This window comes from Pleurodeles waltl, chromosome 1_2 (assembly GCF_031143425.1).
Source record: "Pleurodeles waltl isolate 20211129_DDA chromosome 1_2, aPleWal1.hap1.20221129, whole genome shotgun sequence".
In the NCBI taxonomy this organism is placed as follows: domain Eukaryota; kingdom Metazoa; phylum Chordata; class Amphibia; order Caudata; family Salamandridae; genus Pleurodeles; species Pleurodeles waltl.
The window spans coordinates 284,420,147-284,439,082 of NC_090437.1; the positions used below are offsets into that span (position 1 = coordinate 284,420,147).

At 47.4% G+C, this 18,936-nt stretch overlaps 1 long non-coding RNA gene across 1 annotated transcript in view; it reads right to left on the reverse strand.

The window, feature by feature from the left end:
- Positions 1-18,936, reverse strand: part of LOC138299732 (uncharacterized) — a 461,721-nt gene that overhangs the window by 316,021 nt on the left and 126,764 nt on the right. Inside the window, exons 2-5 of the long non-coding RNA XR_011204824.1 lie at positions 14,547-14,664; positions 12,607-12,660; positions 7,798-7,905; positions 7,380-7,486 (exon numbers count right to left, since the gene is read on the reverse strand). This is a non-coding gene — a long non-coding RNA (uncharacterized lncRNA). The remainder of the gene's footprint in view (positions 1-7,379; positions 7,487-7,797; positions 7,906-12,606; positions 12,661-14,546; positions 14,665-18,936) is intronic.

Sequence of the window (18,936 nt, forward strand, 5' to 3'; positions counted from 1 at the left end):
GAAGCTGAAGCTGAAGTGGACGCAACTGTGGTCTGTCCAGTGGAGTCCAGTGGAGTGGCTGAAGGAGATGTACTTGCTGGAGGAGAAGACTGGGTCAAGCGTGTGTCTGGCGTAGTGGGTGGGGGTGTTCACCAGTTGCTTGAGTCCGAGGTTGGCGAGGTTGTCCAGCAGGGTGGTGGTGTTGTTGTCGTTGTTGTTCTCCAGGTGGAAGTTGAGGTCCCCTAGGAGGATGTAGTCAGCGGAGGGGAGGGCGTGTGGGCTGATGAAGTCTGCGATGTCTTCGCTGAATTGTGTGTGGGGTCCTGGGGGTCTGTAGATGAGGGTGCCTCTGAGTGTGGTCTTGGGGTCGGTGTGTATCTGGAAGTGGAGATGTTCGGCGACTGTGAGGGTGTCGTCGGAGTTGGTCGTGATGCGATGCCTCCTCCTGTCTGGTTGACGCGGTCCCTCCGGGTGATCTTGTATCCGTCCGGGATGGTGATGGCGATGTCGGGCACTGAGGAGGCGTTCATCCAGGTTTCTGTGAGGAAGGCGACGTCTGGAGATGTGGTGTCGAGCAGGTTCCAGAGTTCCACGGCGTGTCTGTGGATAGAGCGGGAGTTGAGCAGGATGCACTTCAGGTGGTTGCTGCTGGTGCTTGGCTTGGCGGGTGCGGTCCGTGTCTGAATGCAGGAGAACTTGCAGGATTGGCAGGTGAAGGGCCCGTGGGTGCGTCTAGGGGTGGCTCTGCAGCAGCCGGGGATCCGGCCGGTGTTGATTGCGATGAGAGTGGCGGCGTTGTAGGTCTTGCGGGTGGGCTGGCCTCTGCGGGGACCAGGGGGTCTGGCGCTGGGCGCGGGCCAGGCGCGGACGTGCGCAGACGGGCTTGCCTTAGGTGCGCCTTCGGCGCGCCAGCGGCGCACCCGCTGCGCGGCCTCCATATGAGTGGGAGAGGGAGGGAGTAGCAGCTGGGAGGTGGGAGCGGGCGGCCAATGGGGTGCGAGGGGGGCGGAGCTACGGGACACGGCGGCGGGAAACGGGCGGCGAGGGGGAGACGCGGTGCGCAGGGAAACAGAGATTTAGGACCACAAACTGGGCAGAACAAGGTGAGGGGAGCAGTACAGGGCAGCAAAAGGACACAGGAATAAAGCAGCGGTCAGCGGTCTCACAGGGGCTGCGTGGCGGTGAGGGGAGCGACCTGCCTGGTAAACAGGGTCAGAGGTCGCTCTCTCTACCGCTGCGCGGCCTCCATATGAGTGGGAGAGGGAGGTAGGAGCAGCTGGGAGGTGGGAGCAGGGCGGCCAATGGGGTGCGATGGGGGCAGAGCTACGGGACGCGGCGGCGGGAAACAGGCGGCGAGGGGGAGACGCGGTGCGCAGGGAAACAGAGATTTAGGACCACAAACTGGGCAGAACAAGGTGAGGGGAGCAGTACAGGGCAGCAAAAGGACACAGGAATAAAGCAGCGGTCAGCGGTCTCACAGGGACTGCGTGGCGGTGAGGGGAGCGACCTGCCTGGTAAACAGGGTCAGAGGTCGCTCTCTCTACCGCTGCGCGGCCTCCATATGAGTGGGAGAGGGAGGGAGGAGCAGCTGGGAGGTGGGAGCGGGCGGCCAATGGGGTGTGAGGGGGGCGGAGCTATGGGACGAAGCGGCGGGAAACGGGCGGCGAGGGGGAGACGCGGTGCGCAGGGAAACAGAGATTTAGGACCACAAACTGGGCAGAACAAGGTGAGGGGAGCAGTACAGGGCAGCAAAAGGACACAGGAATAAAGCAGCGGTCAGCGGTCTCACAGGGGCTGCGAGGCGGTGAGGGGAGCGACCTGCCTGGTAAACAGGGTCAGAGGTCGCTCTCTCTACCGCTGCGCGGCCTCCATATGAGTGGGAGAGGGAGGGAGGAGCAGGTGGGAGGTGGGAGGTGGGAGCGGGGCGGCCAATGGTGTGCGAGGGGGGCGGAGCTAAGGGACGCGGCGGCGGGAAACGGGCGGCGAGGGGGAGACGCGGTGCGCAGGGAAACAGAGATTTAGGACCACAAACTGGGCAGAACAAGGTGAGGGGAGCAGTACAGGGCAGCAAAAGGACACAGGAATAAAGCAGCGGTCAGCGGTCTCACAGGGGCTGCGTGGCGGTGAGGGGAGCGACCTGTCTGGTAAACAGGGTCAGAGGTCGCTCTCTCTACCGCTGCGCGGCCTCCATATGAGTGGGAGAGGGAGGGAGGAGCAGCTGGGAGGTGGGAGCGGGGCGGCCGATGGGGTGCGAGGGGGGCGGAGCTAATTGGACGCGGCGGCGGGAAACGGGCGGCGAGGGGGAGACGCGGTGCGCAGGGAAACAGAGATTTAGGACCACAAACTGGGCAGAACAAGGTGAGGGGAGCAGTACAGGGCAGCAAAAGGACACAGGAATAAAGCAGCGGTCAGCGGTCTCACAGGGGCTGCGTGGCGGTGAGGGGAGCGACCTGCCTGGTAAACAGGGTCAGAGGTCGCTCTCTCTACCGCTGCGCGGCCTCCATATGAGTGGGAGAGGGAGGGAGGAGCAGCTGGGAGGTGGGAGCGGGGCGGCCAATGGGGTGCGAGGGGGCGGAGCTACGGGACGCGGCGGCGGGAAACGGGCGGCGAGGGGGAGACGCGGTGCGCAGGGAAACAGAGATTTAGGACCACAAACTGGGCAGAACAAGGTGAGGGGAGCAGTACAGGGCAGCAAAAGGACACAGGAATAAAGCAGCGGTCAGCGGTCTCACAGGGGCTGCGTGGCGGTGAGGGGAGCGACCTGCCTGGTAAACAGGGTCAGAGGTCGCTCTCTCTACCGCTGCGCGGCCTCCATATGAGTGAGAGAGGGAGGGAGGAGCAGCTGGGAGGTGGGAGCGGGGTGGCCAATGGGGTGCGAGGGGGGCGGAGCTACGGGACGCGGTGGCGGGAAACGGGCGGCGAGGGGGAGACGCGGTGCGCAGGGAAACAGAGATTAGGACCACAAACTGGGCAGAACAAGGTGAGAGGAGCAGTACAGGGTAGCAAAAGGACACAGGAATAAAGCAGCGGTCAGCGGTCTCACAGGGGCTGCGTGGCGGTGAGGGGAGCGACCTGCCTGGGAAACATCAGGTACCCACTATAAGCCAGGCCAGCCTCCTACAAATATACACATCAGACTCTTATTACTAAGTACTGCCGATATGTCCGAGAGAATCGCAATGACCAAGGTAGCCAACAGTGTAATTAGTAAACCAGAAAAGAAAGGGGAGGTTATGATTATTGTGAAGGAATACAGAGGAAAACATCAGCTTAAATTATTTAAGAAAGAATTGCTCTTTAAGAGGAATCACTCACCACTCGATGAGCATCATATTCAGAAAAATCTCAGGATAAATCCCTTGTTCGAAATTGGTAGTACATAGGCAGGGCGTTCTGGTTATGCACCATATTTATGTAGGGCAAAGAGATAGTCCTTCTTTGATGGTCATTAGCCATTAGCGATGGCCATCTTGGGAACAAAACATCACATCCGGGTAAAATGTAATATTCCTTCTTTGATTGCTGGCTAACCAATGTTAGGCAGCAAGACCCGGACGGCGGCCGTCTTAAAGAACAGTGTAAAGAGTAAGGAATAGGAGTCCGGTGGCAGGCATCTTACAGAGAAGCAAGATGTAGACAATCACTAAGCAACCGGTATGGTACCGTGTCCTAATCAAATTAATTAATCATATTAGAATAGTCCGACTCCTCTAATTATACAGAATTAGAGAGAAAGAAGCGAGAAGAAAAAGAGAAATGAAAAAAGGGGGAGAAAAAAACAAAAATCGTAAGAGTGTCTACATCAAGAAATTAATATAAAGACAGACGAATAGTCCTACTTCGATTTCAAATATCCAATGTTGCAAGTATGAGAAAACGGGGCGGCCATCTTGAGAATGTGTACTGGATATCATGACCGAATAAGGCAGTCAGACTAATAATGGTCGGTTCGACTTTTCAACCAAGACCAAGTTAGTTCAGAAGAAATTATAGCACTATAGCCTATTCAGAGTGGTGACATCCAGCTTACTTACATTTTTGTCAAGTTATATTACAAAAGGGGGAAGCAGGGAAGACAAGCAAGACTAAATACATAGAGGGCAGAGCATGATAATCTAAACCATGTACTATTCAATACAAGTCTAAATCTAAAAGTCTAAATTTTGCAATAACAAGAAAGTGAGAGTTGGGTGAAAGGAAATCGTTTGAAGTATAAAAATGATATTAGCACATCACTACCAGTAATTGTATTCCTAATACTACATTGTTGATAACACTAATAGAAGTGTATAATTACAGTCCTTCTTCAAATTTACAAAAACCTAATGCGATATAAGTACTCAGTCTGTAATCGTTATATTGTACATACATGGACATAGAACCATTAAATATATAAATACATTAACACTTACAATAGCCAATAATGCCATTCTGCACCTCTGTTTAAGCCAAGCCGAACAGTATCAAACTGGATGATGAGCGAACTTTCAAGTTGTCGTAACTTTAGTTCCAAGTCCCCCTCTCGGGGAGGATGTTTTATTTTATGAGACCGCAGAAGGAAAAGGTTCTGGCATCTCGGTGACATGATGTAAAATGTTCAACCAACGGGAGGTGCACATCATCCTTTTGTATATTACAAAAGTGTTCCTGTATCCTTTGTTTGAGCGGTCTAGTTGTGCTCCCAATGTAATATTTGTCACAAGGGCAAGCAATGAGATATATTACATTAGTACTGTCACAATTGATGAAGTCATTTATTACACTCTATGACACTCCATTCTACCACACTCCAATCTATACCACTCCAATGTCTGCAGCTTCACTCTGCACCACTGCACTGAACCTAACTCCACCCTGTGCCACTCCACTGTACACCATTTGATTATATACAACTCTACTGTATGCTATTCCACACTATGCAACTCCACTCTACCCCACTTCACTGTATGATATTCCACTGTACACTTCTACATTCTACTGTACTCCACTTAAAGCTAGTCCACTCTACACAACTCCACTGTATGCTATTCTGCACTATGCCACTTCATTGTACCCCACTCGAGTCTACAGTACTAAACTTTACTCACTCTACCACACTTCACCCTACACCACTCTACTGTACACTATTCAACTCTACGCTACTTCATTGTACCCCACTTCCATCTATGTCACTGCACACCACTCTAGTGTACTCTACTCAACTGTATGCCACCACACTGTGCGCCACTCCACTATACACCACTCCAACCTACATCACTTCACTGTACCCCACTCCACTCTACACCAGTTCACTTTACACTCTTCCACTTTACACAGCTACATTTTACATCATGACACTGTATGCCACTCCACTCTATTGAACTCAACTCTACATCTCTCCTCTGTATGGTATTCTATTTTATGCTACTGCATTGTACACAATCACACTAGGCTACTCAACTCCACACTATGGATGTCATTACAACCTAGGCGATCTTGGACCGCCAGGGCTGTTTTGGAGGAAGCACCACCAACAGGCTGGCGGTGCTTCCAGGGGCATTACGACCGTGGCGGAACCACTTTAGTCACGGCAGTTTAAATCCCCCAGAGCGCTGCCCAGGGGATTACAATTCCCCCTCCCGCCAGCCTTTTCATGGCGGTAAGAACCGCCATGAAAAGGCTGGCGGAAAGGGGAGTCGTGGGGCCCCTGGGGGCCCCTCCACTGCCCATGCCAGTGGCATGGGCAGTGCAGGGGCCCCCTGCCATGGCCCCATGGAGCTTTTCACTGTCTGCTATGCAGACAGTGAAAAGCGCGATGGGTGCAACTGCACCCGTCGCACAGCCGCAACACCGCTGGCTCCATTTGGAGCGGGCTCCCGTGTTGCGGCCGAGATCCCCGCCGGGCCGGCGGGGATCTCATAATAGACCCCGCGGGAGTGTAGCTGCATTGGCAACCGCCCGGCAGTTCAACCTTGGCGGACGGCGGTTGCCGCCCGCCAAGGTTGTAATGAGGGCCTATATCACTACACTGTACCCCACTCTACTGTACAATAATCTGCTCTTTGCCACTCCACTTTACACCAATCCACTCTACACTATTTCACTGTTTGGCACTCCAATGTACACTACTACACTCCGTTTTATGCCATTCCACTCCTTGCTATTCCACTCTACTATACTGCACTCTACACCATTCCACTCTATGATATTCCACTCTATGCCACACCAGTCAATGGTAATTCACTGTACAATATTTCACTGTATGGCACTCCTCTGTACGCTACTATACTACATTCTACTCTAGTTTACAACAGTCCACTCCACCCTACCTAACCGCACTCTGCACTATTGTATTGTATGCCCCTCCACTGTATGCCACTACACTCTATGCTGTTCCATGGTATGCCTTTACATTTTACACCACTCCACTATACTCTATTACAGTGTACTCCACTTGACACTATGCCACTCCACTATTCATTATTCCACTGTACACCACTCCAGTCTGTGCTACTTCAGTCTGCCCTATTCCACTGTATGCCTCTCCATTCTATGCCACACCACTATATGCAACTCCAGAGTACGCCTCCACTCTCTTCGGCACTCCACTCTACACCACTTCACTAGATGTTATTCCACTGTATGCCACTCCAGTCTACACCACTCCACTCTACCCTATTCCACTGTATGCAACTCCACCCTATGCCACTCATAGTATGCCACTGGACTCTACACTACTCCACTCCATGACAATCCACATTACTAAACTCTACGATACTGCACTCTGCCCCACTTCTCTGTGAACCACTCCACCTTACAGTAACATTCTGTACACCACTACACTCTATCCCACTGCAGTGCACCGCACTCCACTGTTTGACACTGTGGTCTACACCACTCCACTGTGTGGCACTTCACTCTACACTACTCCACTGTATGCTATTCCACTCTTTGCCACTCCACTGTAAATACTCCACACTACACTATTCCACTGTATGGCAATCCACTCTATGCAACTACGTTAAAAAAGGTTTAGAAATTCACTTAAAAAAACAAGGCTAAAGTGACATTATATTTAGGTGAAATTATCAGTTACAAATTATAATTTAAAACTAAAAAGAAACCACTGAAATTCACTAATTATATCTACTGTATAATTTGCATTTCCTGCCATGCACTGTTTATGACCTCACATACTACATCATCCCTGACATGTTCAATGACATCATTGATGACATAACTGATTGCACCTCAAATGACATCATTGATGACATCATAGATCAGAAAGACATACATGAGCTTATCCACCACCTTTACTTTAATTAGGAAACATTAAATACACTATTAAAAAGAGAAAAAAGAATTCTAGAATGTGCAAAAGATGGTATGTATAATTTAGGATCTCAGATTCCCAGACTTACCTGAAGGAGGGATGGTAGAGGGCCTGATTGCTGCTGCTCGGATGTCCCCTGGTGTCCAAGTTAAGAGGTTTTGAAGGTTGACAACAGGGGGCGCTGCATGACAGAAGCTGACAGGAAACAGTGAAGTACATAGCGGGTTAGGTTTCTGTAAATCTACCAAAAGATACTGCTAGGCACGTGTTTTCACTACTTGTTTTGAGAGGCACACAAATGGATTTTGCGATAGGTCAAACAAGCCTAATCACACATTGGCAAATTTCAGGGCCTGTTTAGATGACACTAAAACCATGAAAGCAAATATACTAACATAATGAGTGTGGTGCCAAAAGGGATGTGTGAGAAAAGGTGTACAGCTACCCTGTTAGTCACAAATAAAGATATTAACTCCCTAGGAAATAGAAGTAGAGATTAAACTTACCAGTATGTACCATCCATCGACAGTGTGGTGCCAGTCTTGGAGCTGTACTACTGCCTGAAGCAGAAGTTGATGTTGTGGCAGGTGATAGAGAAGACAACAACACGGGACCTTAAATGTTTTAATTAAATCATTACTATTTATTAGTGTACCAGTATGCATGAGAAGGTGAGATTTGAGTATAATTAAAAGGCATGATAAACCACATTGAAATTTCTGACTTGGATACGAAAAGCAAATTAGAACAGTCTTAAGTAGTGTGTTAGTTAACCTATTTACAGGTGGACATACAGGGAGTGCAGAATTATTAGGCAAATTAGTATTTTGACCACATCATCCTCTTTATGCATGTTGTCTTACTCCAAGCTGTATAGGCTCGAAAGCCTACTACCAATTAAGCATATTAGGTGATGTGCATCTCTGTAATGAGAAGGGTGTGGTCTAATGACATCAACACCCTATATCAGGTGTGCATAATTATTAGGCAACTTCCTTTCCTTTGGCAAAATGGGTCAAAAGAAGGACTTGACAGGCTCAGAAAAGTCAAAAATAGTGAGATATCTTGCAGAGGGATGCAGCACTCTTAAAATTGCAAAGCTTCTGAAGCGTGATCATCGAACAATCAAGCGTTTCATTCAAAATAGTCAACAGGGTCGCAAGAAGCGTGTGGAAAAACCAAGGCGCAAAATAACTGCCCATGAACTGAGAAAAGTCAAGCGTGCAGCTGCCACGATGCCACTTGCCACCAGTTTGGCCATATTTCAGAGCTGCAACATCACTGGAGTGCCCAAAAGCACAAGGTGTGCAATACTCAGAGACATGGCCAAGGTAAGAAAGGCTGAAAGACGACCACCACTGAACAAGACACACAAGCTGAAACGTCAAGACTGGGCCAAGAAATATCTCAAGACTGATTTTTCTAAGGTTTTATGGACTGATGAAATGAGAGTGAGTCTTGATGGGCCAGATGGATGGGCCCGTGGCTGGATTGGTAAAGGGCAGAGAGCTCCAGTCCGACTCAGACGCCAGCAAGGTGGAGGTGGAGTACTGGTTTGGGCTGGTATCATCAAAGATGAGCTTGTGGGGCCTTTTCGGGTTGAGGATGGAGTCAAGCTCAACTCCCAGTCCTACTGCCAGTTCCTGGAAGACACCTTCTTCAAGCAGTGGTACAGGAAGAAGTCTGCATCCTTCAAGAAAAACATGATTTTCATGCAGGACAATGCTCCATCACACGCGTCCAAGTACTCCACAGCGTGGCTGGCAAGAAAGGGTATAAAAGAAGGAAATCTAATGACATGGCCTCCTTGTTCACCTGATCTGAACCCCATTGAGAACCTGTGGTCCATCATCAAATGTGAGATTTACAAGGAGGGAAAACAGTACACCTCTCTGAACAGTGTCTGGGAGGCTGTGGTTGCTGCTGCACGCAATGTTGATGGTGAACAGATCAAAACACTGACAGAATCCATGGATGGCAGGCTTTTGAGTGTCCTTGCAAAGAAAGGTGGCTATATTGGTCACTGATTTGTTTTTGTTTTGTTTTTGAATGTCAGAAATGTATATTTGTGAATGTTGAGATGTTATATTGGTTTCACTGGTAATGATAAATAATTGAAATGGGTATATATACTTTTTTGTTAAGTTGCCTAATAATTATGCACAGTGATAGTCACCTGCACACACAGATATCCCCCTAACATAGCTAAAACTAAAAACAAACTAAAAACTACTTCCAAAAATATTCAGTTTTGATATTAATGAGTTTTTTGGGTTCATTGAGAACATGGTTGTTGTTCAATAATAAAATTAATCCTCAAAAATACAACTTGCCTAATAATTCTGCACTCCCTGTACATGTCTGTATAGATGGTTTGCTTTGCAAGACCTCCTCTGGGTGTTGCTCTGCTTTAGTGCCACTGACATCTACCCCAGCTGAAGCAATCAATCCAGCTGTATGAAGAATAGTATAAGAAACAATAACACAACATATGTACATTTTCAGGGAAAGTGTTGCAGGGTGTTTTTGAGGGGTATATATGTGATGTGAGACTAGCAGTACATTTATGAGTGAAGGACAGATATAGCTGAGTGTTTGTAGGTCTGTTTTATAGAGTTAGAGCAAGAGTCATAGCTGTCTAATGTTTGAGGTCCATGTGTGAGTAGGCAGACCAGTGTCAGTTTTTTGTTCGAATTCTGGGATGTGTAGTCTTATTCAACCCAGTACTACAAGTCTCATAATAAAAAAAACAAATAGACTGCTTTACGCATGGACCTGGGAAAATTGCCTGATATGGATAGTGGGAGTGGGAGGGTTTATGATCTCACCTGGCACCACATAAGTGTTTTCCTGAAGTGGCATCTTATATAGCAGATGAGGGGTGGTGACAATGTCTTCCTTGGTCCAGAACAACCCAAGAGGAGTTCCAATTGGTCCTCCAGGAAGAACTTTAGCTAGCCCAATCCTGGAAAACTCCTTCACCTGCCTGCTCTCTACTTTCCATTTCTCCTTAATATCCCCCCAGGTCCAGACCTTCTCTCCCAATGAACTGACAGAGTTAGACAACTCCTGCTATAAGACTGCCTTCTGGGTTCCACTGAGGGAGTAAGGAGGCAGTCAATGTAGTTGCTTGTAGTTTGTAAAAACAAATATAACTACCAACGCTGTCTTTCCCCTCAGTGAAATTTCTCTTCTCCTTCAGCACAGGCAGCATTGCGGCTTCTCAAAAATGCAGTCGTAGCTGCACAGTCCTAAAGTTCAAGACAAAAGAAACAGAACCAATGCTCGGGGGAGAATTTCTGTGGATGCTAGCCAATGTAAGTCAGGTATTTCTGATTTCTTAAAGGTGCATATCATGTTCCTATTATCTACTATTCAGAGGTCTGCTACTCATTGCCATAAGCCTATGAGTTCCCCACGAGCGGAGATTCCCCTCATATTACCCTGATAGATCTCCCATTGTCTGCCATGTGGAATCGCTGCAGCCAGGGCAGACTCTCCACCCTGATTCTGCCAGACATATAATATGGTTGGAAATTACATGTAGTAACTATATGGTCGAAATTACAATTATTCTGACTCCACCGTCTAAACGTGGGGGTGGACACACATAAATCAACACATTTGAGTAACTTTACTCTCTGAATTTGGGACTGGACAAAAGTAGTAAAGATACTCAAACGTGTAAGAGAGAATTACACATGTAAATATTTTTCACAATTGTAATTTACATGTGTTAATAGCCCTTGTCACCCAGCTGCTCCAAAAGATTAAGAGATATGGACGGGTAGAGATCTGTGTGCTAGAGTAGTGTTATTTTGGTTCGATTTTGTGGGTACAATCAAGTTTGTGGACTATTGCTAGTTCCCCCAGCACATTAAGTCAAGCTCACGAGACTATTATTAGTAAATTAATGAGGATTACCCTTTATAAATTGGTCATTGTGGCCTGCCATCTCTTAACCACACCCTTTGAGAGACTACTCATGCACTATTTGAAGTATTATGAAACGTACTTGCAACTTATAGTGACCTACGATTCAATATAGTTTAACAGTGGCTATCACATTTGTTATCGGCGTGTGAGCATTTTTTATCATAATAGGTACTTCTGCTACTCTCAGTTTTAAACTGCTAGCATTTTTTTAAAATAATAGCAGAAGATGGCTTCCTGCGAAGACGAGTGGAGGGGCTCTTCCATCCAGCCTGGGATTAAAAGAAGCTGCTGTGGGTCTCTACGGGACCCACAGATATCTACATTTAAAGGGTAACCTTGGAGAACGTAACAAGTCCACAGAGATACACTTGTAATCAATTTCCGTGGCACCTGAGAAAAGTAAAGTGCTCTACGATGCAGAGGATGACTCAGCGGCCCTGGGCTGTGTAAAACAGTTTGAAAAGCACTATGGTTCAGACCGCACCCAATTACACGCAGACAGTCGGCTCATACTGCGAATTAAGCCGAGGTAGTCTGTGGAGTATCACTCTGCCGACTATGTTGAGAGCGGACCCACGCATCCCTTGGTGCTTCGAGCGGGTGCTACGCCGGACACAACCCAAAACTGGAAAAGGCCCAGGACTATCGATAAGGGAGCGGCGCTTTCCTGTGTGAGTCATCTCTTAGCTAAATATCCCTGCGCCGGTGTAGAGAGATAACCAGCAAAACTGACACTACTGATTTGCTGCAAGCGATTAAAAATGTGTGCTGCAGTCCGACCCCACATGAATTGGAGGAAGGTGCAGAGGAGTGGAATGGCCTCACAGACACAAAGGCATCAGATTTAGTCACTTTTAATTCTGTGCCAGTATTTACATCCAAAGAAGCATAGCTGGAGAGCGCCGGTCGTGATAGAACATGAGGTGCAGGAGGGCCGAAGGAACCATTAAGGCGTAGTACATGGTGTAGCGCAGGACTTATTTTATCTCTCTTTAACTTACATAACTCTTTTAGCCACACACATACATCCTTAGTCGTCAATCTGCTACAAGAAGAATCAAAGGGGCAAATGCTGTGATACACCTAAGGGAGAGAAATAGCTTTCCAGTGATAGCTCCGTCATAGAGAGCTAGACTTCAAGTGTGTGGACTTTTTGGGTCCTAATAATCTGATCATATATACGAAACCAGTGGAACTAGGAACCTGGCATTTCCAGACTACGGATGGGGAAATAGTCACAGATTCAACAAAGAACATATGCCCCAAGTTTATAAATAAGGACACTAAAGGGGGTTATCACAATCCTGTGTACAGTCAGTAACATAGGGCAATTATAGCATCTACAAAGGATAACACGTCAGTGCCCAAGATATGCTTACCAGATCGACCCCTTTGAATTCAGACTCTGCTCTGAAATACCCGACAGTATCCACCTAAATGTAAGGTAGCAGAACAGAGAACAAAGATGATGTTACATAAGGATTCGTGGAATCTCTCTTTAATACACTCAGAGCAGACCTACTTTAAAAAAAAAATTAATGTTTCCAAGAAACGTAAAGATGTTCAAAGCGACTTCATTGACATCAGGAACAGAATGGCATCATTGGAAGAGGCAGGGATTTTTGGAGAAGAAGAATCGGAAATGCTAGAAATAATAGCAGAATTATGTGACTCCTCCAAACGATGAAGGAGACAATATAGAGGCTTCATACAAAAACATTTTATTTCCATACTTACCGAGTCTTAGCCAGAGGCATATAACTAAGACAAAGCACACAGAGCAGGCCAGCCTGAAGGAACCAACCCCCGCCCCCGATATTTTGGTCTGTCTTCACAATTACAGACTGCCAAAAAATGTCATAACAGCAGTCAGGCACAGATGCCTTATTACCTTCTAAGTCTCCAAAGTCTCCTTTCTCTAAGATCTCACAGCAATACATGTTTAAGCCCTTAACAAGCTTCATGAAAGAAAAATATAAGATACCGATGGGGGCACCCTTTCAGACAATTTTTGAGATGGCAGGACATCCCTGTTCAGATTTGTGCCATTTCTAAATCAAAACAACTAGTGAAATTAATAGACACAGAGGAGATAGAGCCCTCAAAGATAGATGTGAATCGAAATCACCAGAGGGATTTCAGATGGTAGAGAACCGGATGATGATGAAATCAAGTGCGACCAGTTCACTATCAGTACAATGGAGCGGTGAGCAATCCTGGACAATATACGTGAGACTAGGAGCCAGATGAATTCACTTTCAACTATAGATCTAGGGGCAGATTTAAGAGCCACTTGTGCCATATATCGCCATATCAGCGTCAATTTCTTTACTCTCATGTGGTGATATTATGGCAAAAAGGCAGCGCCCATTTAAAAAGGGTATCGCAATGCATGCATTGTGCCACTTTGAACTCTTTGTGCCACATTATGCCCGCAAAAGGCATATTGTATACAAGGAGGGTGTTCCCCCGTTTGGGGGGGGGGGGGGGAGAGGGCACATAAATGGCACAAAGAAATAAAACAATATTTGTGCCATTTTTTTAGGCATTTTGAACGCCTGCTTAGAGCATGTGTCAAAAGGGGGCACACCACTGGTTACAGTGGGCCCCTATGTACTGTTCAGGATTAGTGCCAAAATGTTGGTGCTTACCCTGAACAGTACATCAATCGCGTAAAAAAAGTTACGCTATTGCCACGTAGCCTGCGCCATGGTGCCCCATATTTTAAATATGGCACACACATGGAGATGGTAGGTGATGCTAAGGGGCGCAAGAAAAGTGGCACTGCACTGGATGTAGCACCCCTTTTCTTAAATCTGCCCCTTAAAGTGTAAGGCAAGACACCTCTCTTCTACCTATTCTTAGACCGCATGATTTGAGTAAAGCTTCCCTTTGCTGGGGTAGGGGTGTGGCTGCAAACAACTGCAGAGTGAGACGCTGGCATGTACTCACAAAGTCTGGACTAAAGCTCCCAGATACCATTTTAATGCCTCCGTGCTTGATGGACTTACCTTAGCTTTTTGATATTGAAGTAATATTTAACTGAATGTAGAGGCACAAACCCCTCAGCATAGGTAAACACACAAGTGGAGCAAAGAACATCATGTAATCATAAACAGGCAACATTTCTCTGTAATCACTTAAGTTATAATTACAAAAGCATACTTTACATTGAGCCACCACCATGTGCACTATGCAGCACAAACTTAAAATAGTTACCTTACAAGCAAGAGGCCTAAATAAATCCTTTTAGAGATTGTCCATCATAAATATCCCCAAAAACCTAGATTGCAAAATATGATTGATACAGGAGACTCACCTAGTTGCTCAGGCCTGGCAGAGACTTAAGTCACAATGTTTCCTCAGGCAATACCCGTCTTCAGGCCCATATAAAAAAGGGAGTGCAGTATCCGCTGACACATCGATTCAAAGGTAAACTGAAAAAAAGATAAACATAGATAAAGGGATAAATGTTAGCATAAAGAGTAACAATGGGAGGGGAGTTCTTTACATTGCTTCTACATATGACCCTCACACTGAACAAGAGCCCTTTTCGAAAGAATCATAATGCAAGTTCTACAATGTCCTGATATGGGTTGGGTGCCTTTAATCTAGCTTTGACAACAAGCTTGACAGATCAAGACAGGGCTACGGCCAAACTGAAGCTTTTTGATAAAATGGCCTCCAGTGACTTCGAGTAAGAAATTTATGAAGAGGATTACGCCCCACACGAGATTACGCCTTCGTTTCATCTGCCCATAATCCATATGAATGCATAGATTTTTTTTGTAGGAACACTCTCCCTTGAGAATAAAATCCAGAGACAATTGAGGCAGATATGGGTGTAATAACAATTCCTGATGAACGAGTTACTTACCTTCGGTAACGACTTTTCTGATGGATACATTAGCTACCTGTGGATTCCTCACCTGATGAATACTCCCATGGCGCCAGCATTCGACGGAAATCTTCTTACTAGTCTCTGCACGTCGACGAGGACGTCACTCCAGCCCACGCGACGCCGTCTGACGTCATACAGGCAATAATAGGTCCTCGCCGATGACAGTACCAACATTTTTTTACGTGCATGAGAATAATAATAACCCAATGTAATGAAAGAGCAAAGCAACATCTCTTAATATTGTAAATCACACAACATTGCAATAAAATAGCTGTAGATTTAATATAACCTTCTTTTTTTTTTTTTTTTAAACAAATAAATATATTTATACATACGAATCATGTATATACACAATATATATAGATTTATATATAAATATATACATATATACAAATATCATATATGCAAAATGTATTGCCACTTTGAAGACCAAAAGGAGCACACTCAAGGATTGCTTGGAGAGACCAAAAAGGCAACGGGGAGGCGGGTGGGACCGTGAGGAATCCACAGGTAGCTAATGTATCCACCAGAAAAGTCGTTACCGAAGGTAAGTAACTCGTTCTTCTGATGGATACAACTACCTGTGGATTCCTCACCTGATGAATAGAGTCCCAAAGCATTACCACGCCCGGCGGTGGGTGCCCAAATGGTCAAACCAAGAAATCCTGCAGCACTGACCGTGCAAAATGACCGTCCCTTCTGACCTCAGAGTCCAAACAGTAATGTTTCACAAAAGTGTGAAGGGACGACCAAGTTGCGGCCTTGCAGATGTCGACCACAGGAACACCCCTGGCCAAGGCCGAAGAGGCCGACTTAGCTCTGGTGGAATGAGCTCTAATGCCCTCAGGCGGATCCTTCTTTGCCAAAGAGTAACAGATTTTAATGCAAAGAACAACCCACCTGGAGAGTGTTCTCTTGTGGACTGCCTTTCCTCTCCTCTTGCCCACGTATCCGACAAACAGCTGATCCTCCAGCCTGATATCCTTCATTCTGTCAATATAGAAGCTCAACGCCTTTTTTGGGTCCAGGCGATGTAGTCTTTCTTCCTCCTTTGAAGGATGAGGCGGAGGATAAAACGTGGACAAAGTGATTGTCTGAGCCAAATGGAAGGGTGAAACAACCTTCGGAAGGAAAGCAGCCTTGGTCCTCAACACCACCTTATCCCCATAAAACGTTATATAAGGGGGTTTAACCGATAAGGCCTGCAACTCACTCACTCTCCTTGCAGATGTTATAGCTACCAGGAAGACTGTTTTAATAACCAAATACCTTAAGGGGCAAGAATGCATAGGCTCAAAAGGGGACCCCATAAGGAAAGTCAGGACCAAGGACAAATCCCATTGAGGCATAACGAATGGTTTTGGAGGATATTGATTCAGAAGACCTTTCAAGAATCTGAGAACAATAGGGGATTTAAATAACGATGGTTGGTCTGGAAGACAAATGAAGGCTGAGAAGGCCGACAAATAACCCTTAATGGTAGCCACTGCACAACCTTTCTGCGCTAGAGACAGTGCAAAAGACAAAACATGTGACAGATGAGCATGTAAGGGATCAATCTGTCTCTCTCCACACCACATAACAAATTTAGACCACCTATTAGCGTAGATAGATTTAGTGGAGTGTCGCCTGGCCGCTAAGATAACATCCACTACATCAGGCGGGAGAGAGAAGGAACTCAGGTTGCCCCGTTCAATCTCCAAGCATGTAGGTGCAGACTCTGGAGGTTGGGGTGTAAAACCTGCCCCTGCGACTGCGAGAGGAGGTCTGCCCTGAGAGGGAGACGGAGCGGAGGGCACAGTGAGAGTTGGAGAAGGTCGGAGTACCATACCCTCCTTGGCCAATCCGGAGCTATTAAGATGACTTGGGCCCGGTCTTGGCGAATTTTCCTCAACACTCGAGGAATCAAGGGTATGGGGGGAAACGCGTAAAGCAACTGGTCGCACCAGGTTATCTGAAACGCGTCCCCCAACGCTCCCTGCATCGGATACTGGAGGCTGCAGAATAACGGGCAATGCGCGTTCTCCCGAGTGGCAAACAGATCTATCCGAGGAAACCCCCACATCTGGAAGATTAAACAGACTTGATCTGGATGGAGACGTCACTCGTGGTCTGCCGAGAATTGGCGACTGAGACTGTCCGCACGTACATTCAAGACCCCGGCCAGATGATTTGCCACCAAGCAAATCTGATGGTCCTTTGCCCAGGACCATAGCCGAAGAGCTTCTCTGCAGAGAAGGTACGACCCTACTCCTCCCTGTTTGTTTATGTACCACATCGTGGTAGTATTGTCCGTCAGGACCTGTACCGACTGACCACGAAGGGATGGGAGGAAGGCCTTGAGAGCCAGACGTACAGCCCGTAACTCCAACAGATTGATATGAAACACCTGTTCCTCTGGAGACCAAAGCCCTTTGATCTCCAGATCCCCCAGATGAGCTCCCCATCCTAGGGTGGAAGCATCCGTTATGACCGTGGCCACTGGTGGCGACTGCGCGAACGGCTTTCCCTGTGAAAGATTGTTGCCCGCAATCCACCACTTCAATTCCACAGCAGCATCTCTGGAGATCTTGACAGTACCTTCTAAATCTCCTTTGTGTTGAGACCACTGCCTTCGGAGGCACCACTGAAGAGCCCTCATGTGCCAGCGAGCATGCGTGACCAACAGAATGCAGGAGGCGAACAGACCGAGCAGACGAAGGACCTTGAGGACTGGAACTACCGCTCCATTTCGAAACATTGGAACCAATTCCTGAATATCTTGAATCCGCTGAGGCGGAGGAAAGGCTCGACTCAATGTTGTATCCAGTATTGCCCCTATGAACAGGAGGCGCTGAGAGGGCTCCAGGTGAGATTTGGGCACGTTCACCGAAAAGCCCAGGTCGAACAACAACTGGGTTGTTGACTGCAGATGATGCGACACAAGCTCCGGGGACTTGGCTTTGATCAACCAGTCGTCCAAGTAAGGGAATACTGCTATCCCCTTTCTTCTGAGCTCCGCCGCAACCACTGACATCACCTTTGTGAAGACTCGAGGTGCTGAAGTAAGACCAAACAGGAGGACCGCAAACTGATAGTGCTGCGACCCTACCACAAACCGGAGATACTTCCTGTGCGACTTGAGTATCGGGATATGAAAGTAAGCATCCTGCAAGTCGACCGACACCATCCAATCTTTCTTGTTCAACGCCAAAAGCACCTGTGCTAGGGTCAGCATCTTGAACTTTTCCTGTTTGAGGAACCAATTCAAGATCCTCAGATCCAGGATTGGTCTCAACTGACCATCCTTTTTGGGAATCAGGAAGTATCTTGAGTAACAACCTCGACCCTTTTCCTGCTCTGGGACCAACTCTACCGTGCCCTTTGAAAGGAGGACTTGAACCTCCTGTTCTAGCAACAGGAGGTGTTCTTCTGAACAATAAGATGGGCGGGGCGGGATGAGGGGCGGGAACTCCCGAAAGGGAAGGGCGTAGCCTTTCCCCACAATGCCGAGAACCCAAGTGTCCGTGGTGATAGACTTCCACTTGTGGAGAAAATGCTGTAATCTTCCCCCTACAGGAGAGGAGTGAGTGGGAAACGGTGGAAGCCTAAGGCTGCTTCCCCTGCTGCACCCCTCCAGAGGACGAGGAAGAGGCAGAGTGCTGTTGAGAGGCTCCTCTGGTACGGGCCCCACCCCTCCCCCTCCCTCTAAATGACCTATAGGGGAGGGAAGAGGCGGGTTGCTGGAACCTCCCCCGAAAGGAAGAGGAAGAAGAACCACGCCCAAATCCCCGAAACCTCCTGAAAAATCTAGAAGAGGCAGAGGAAG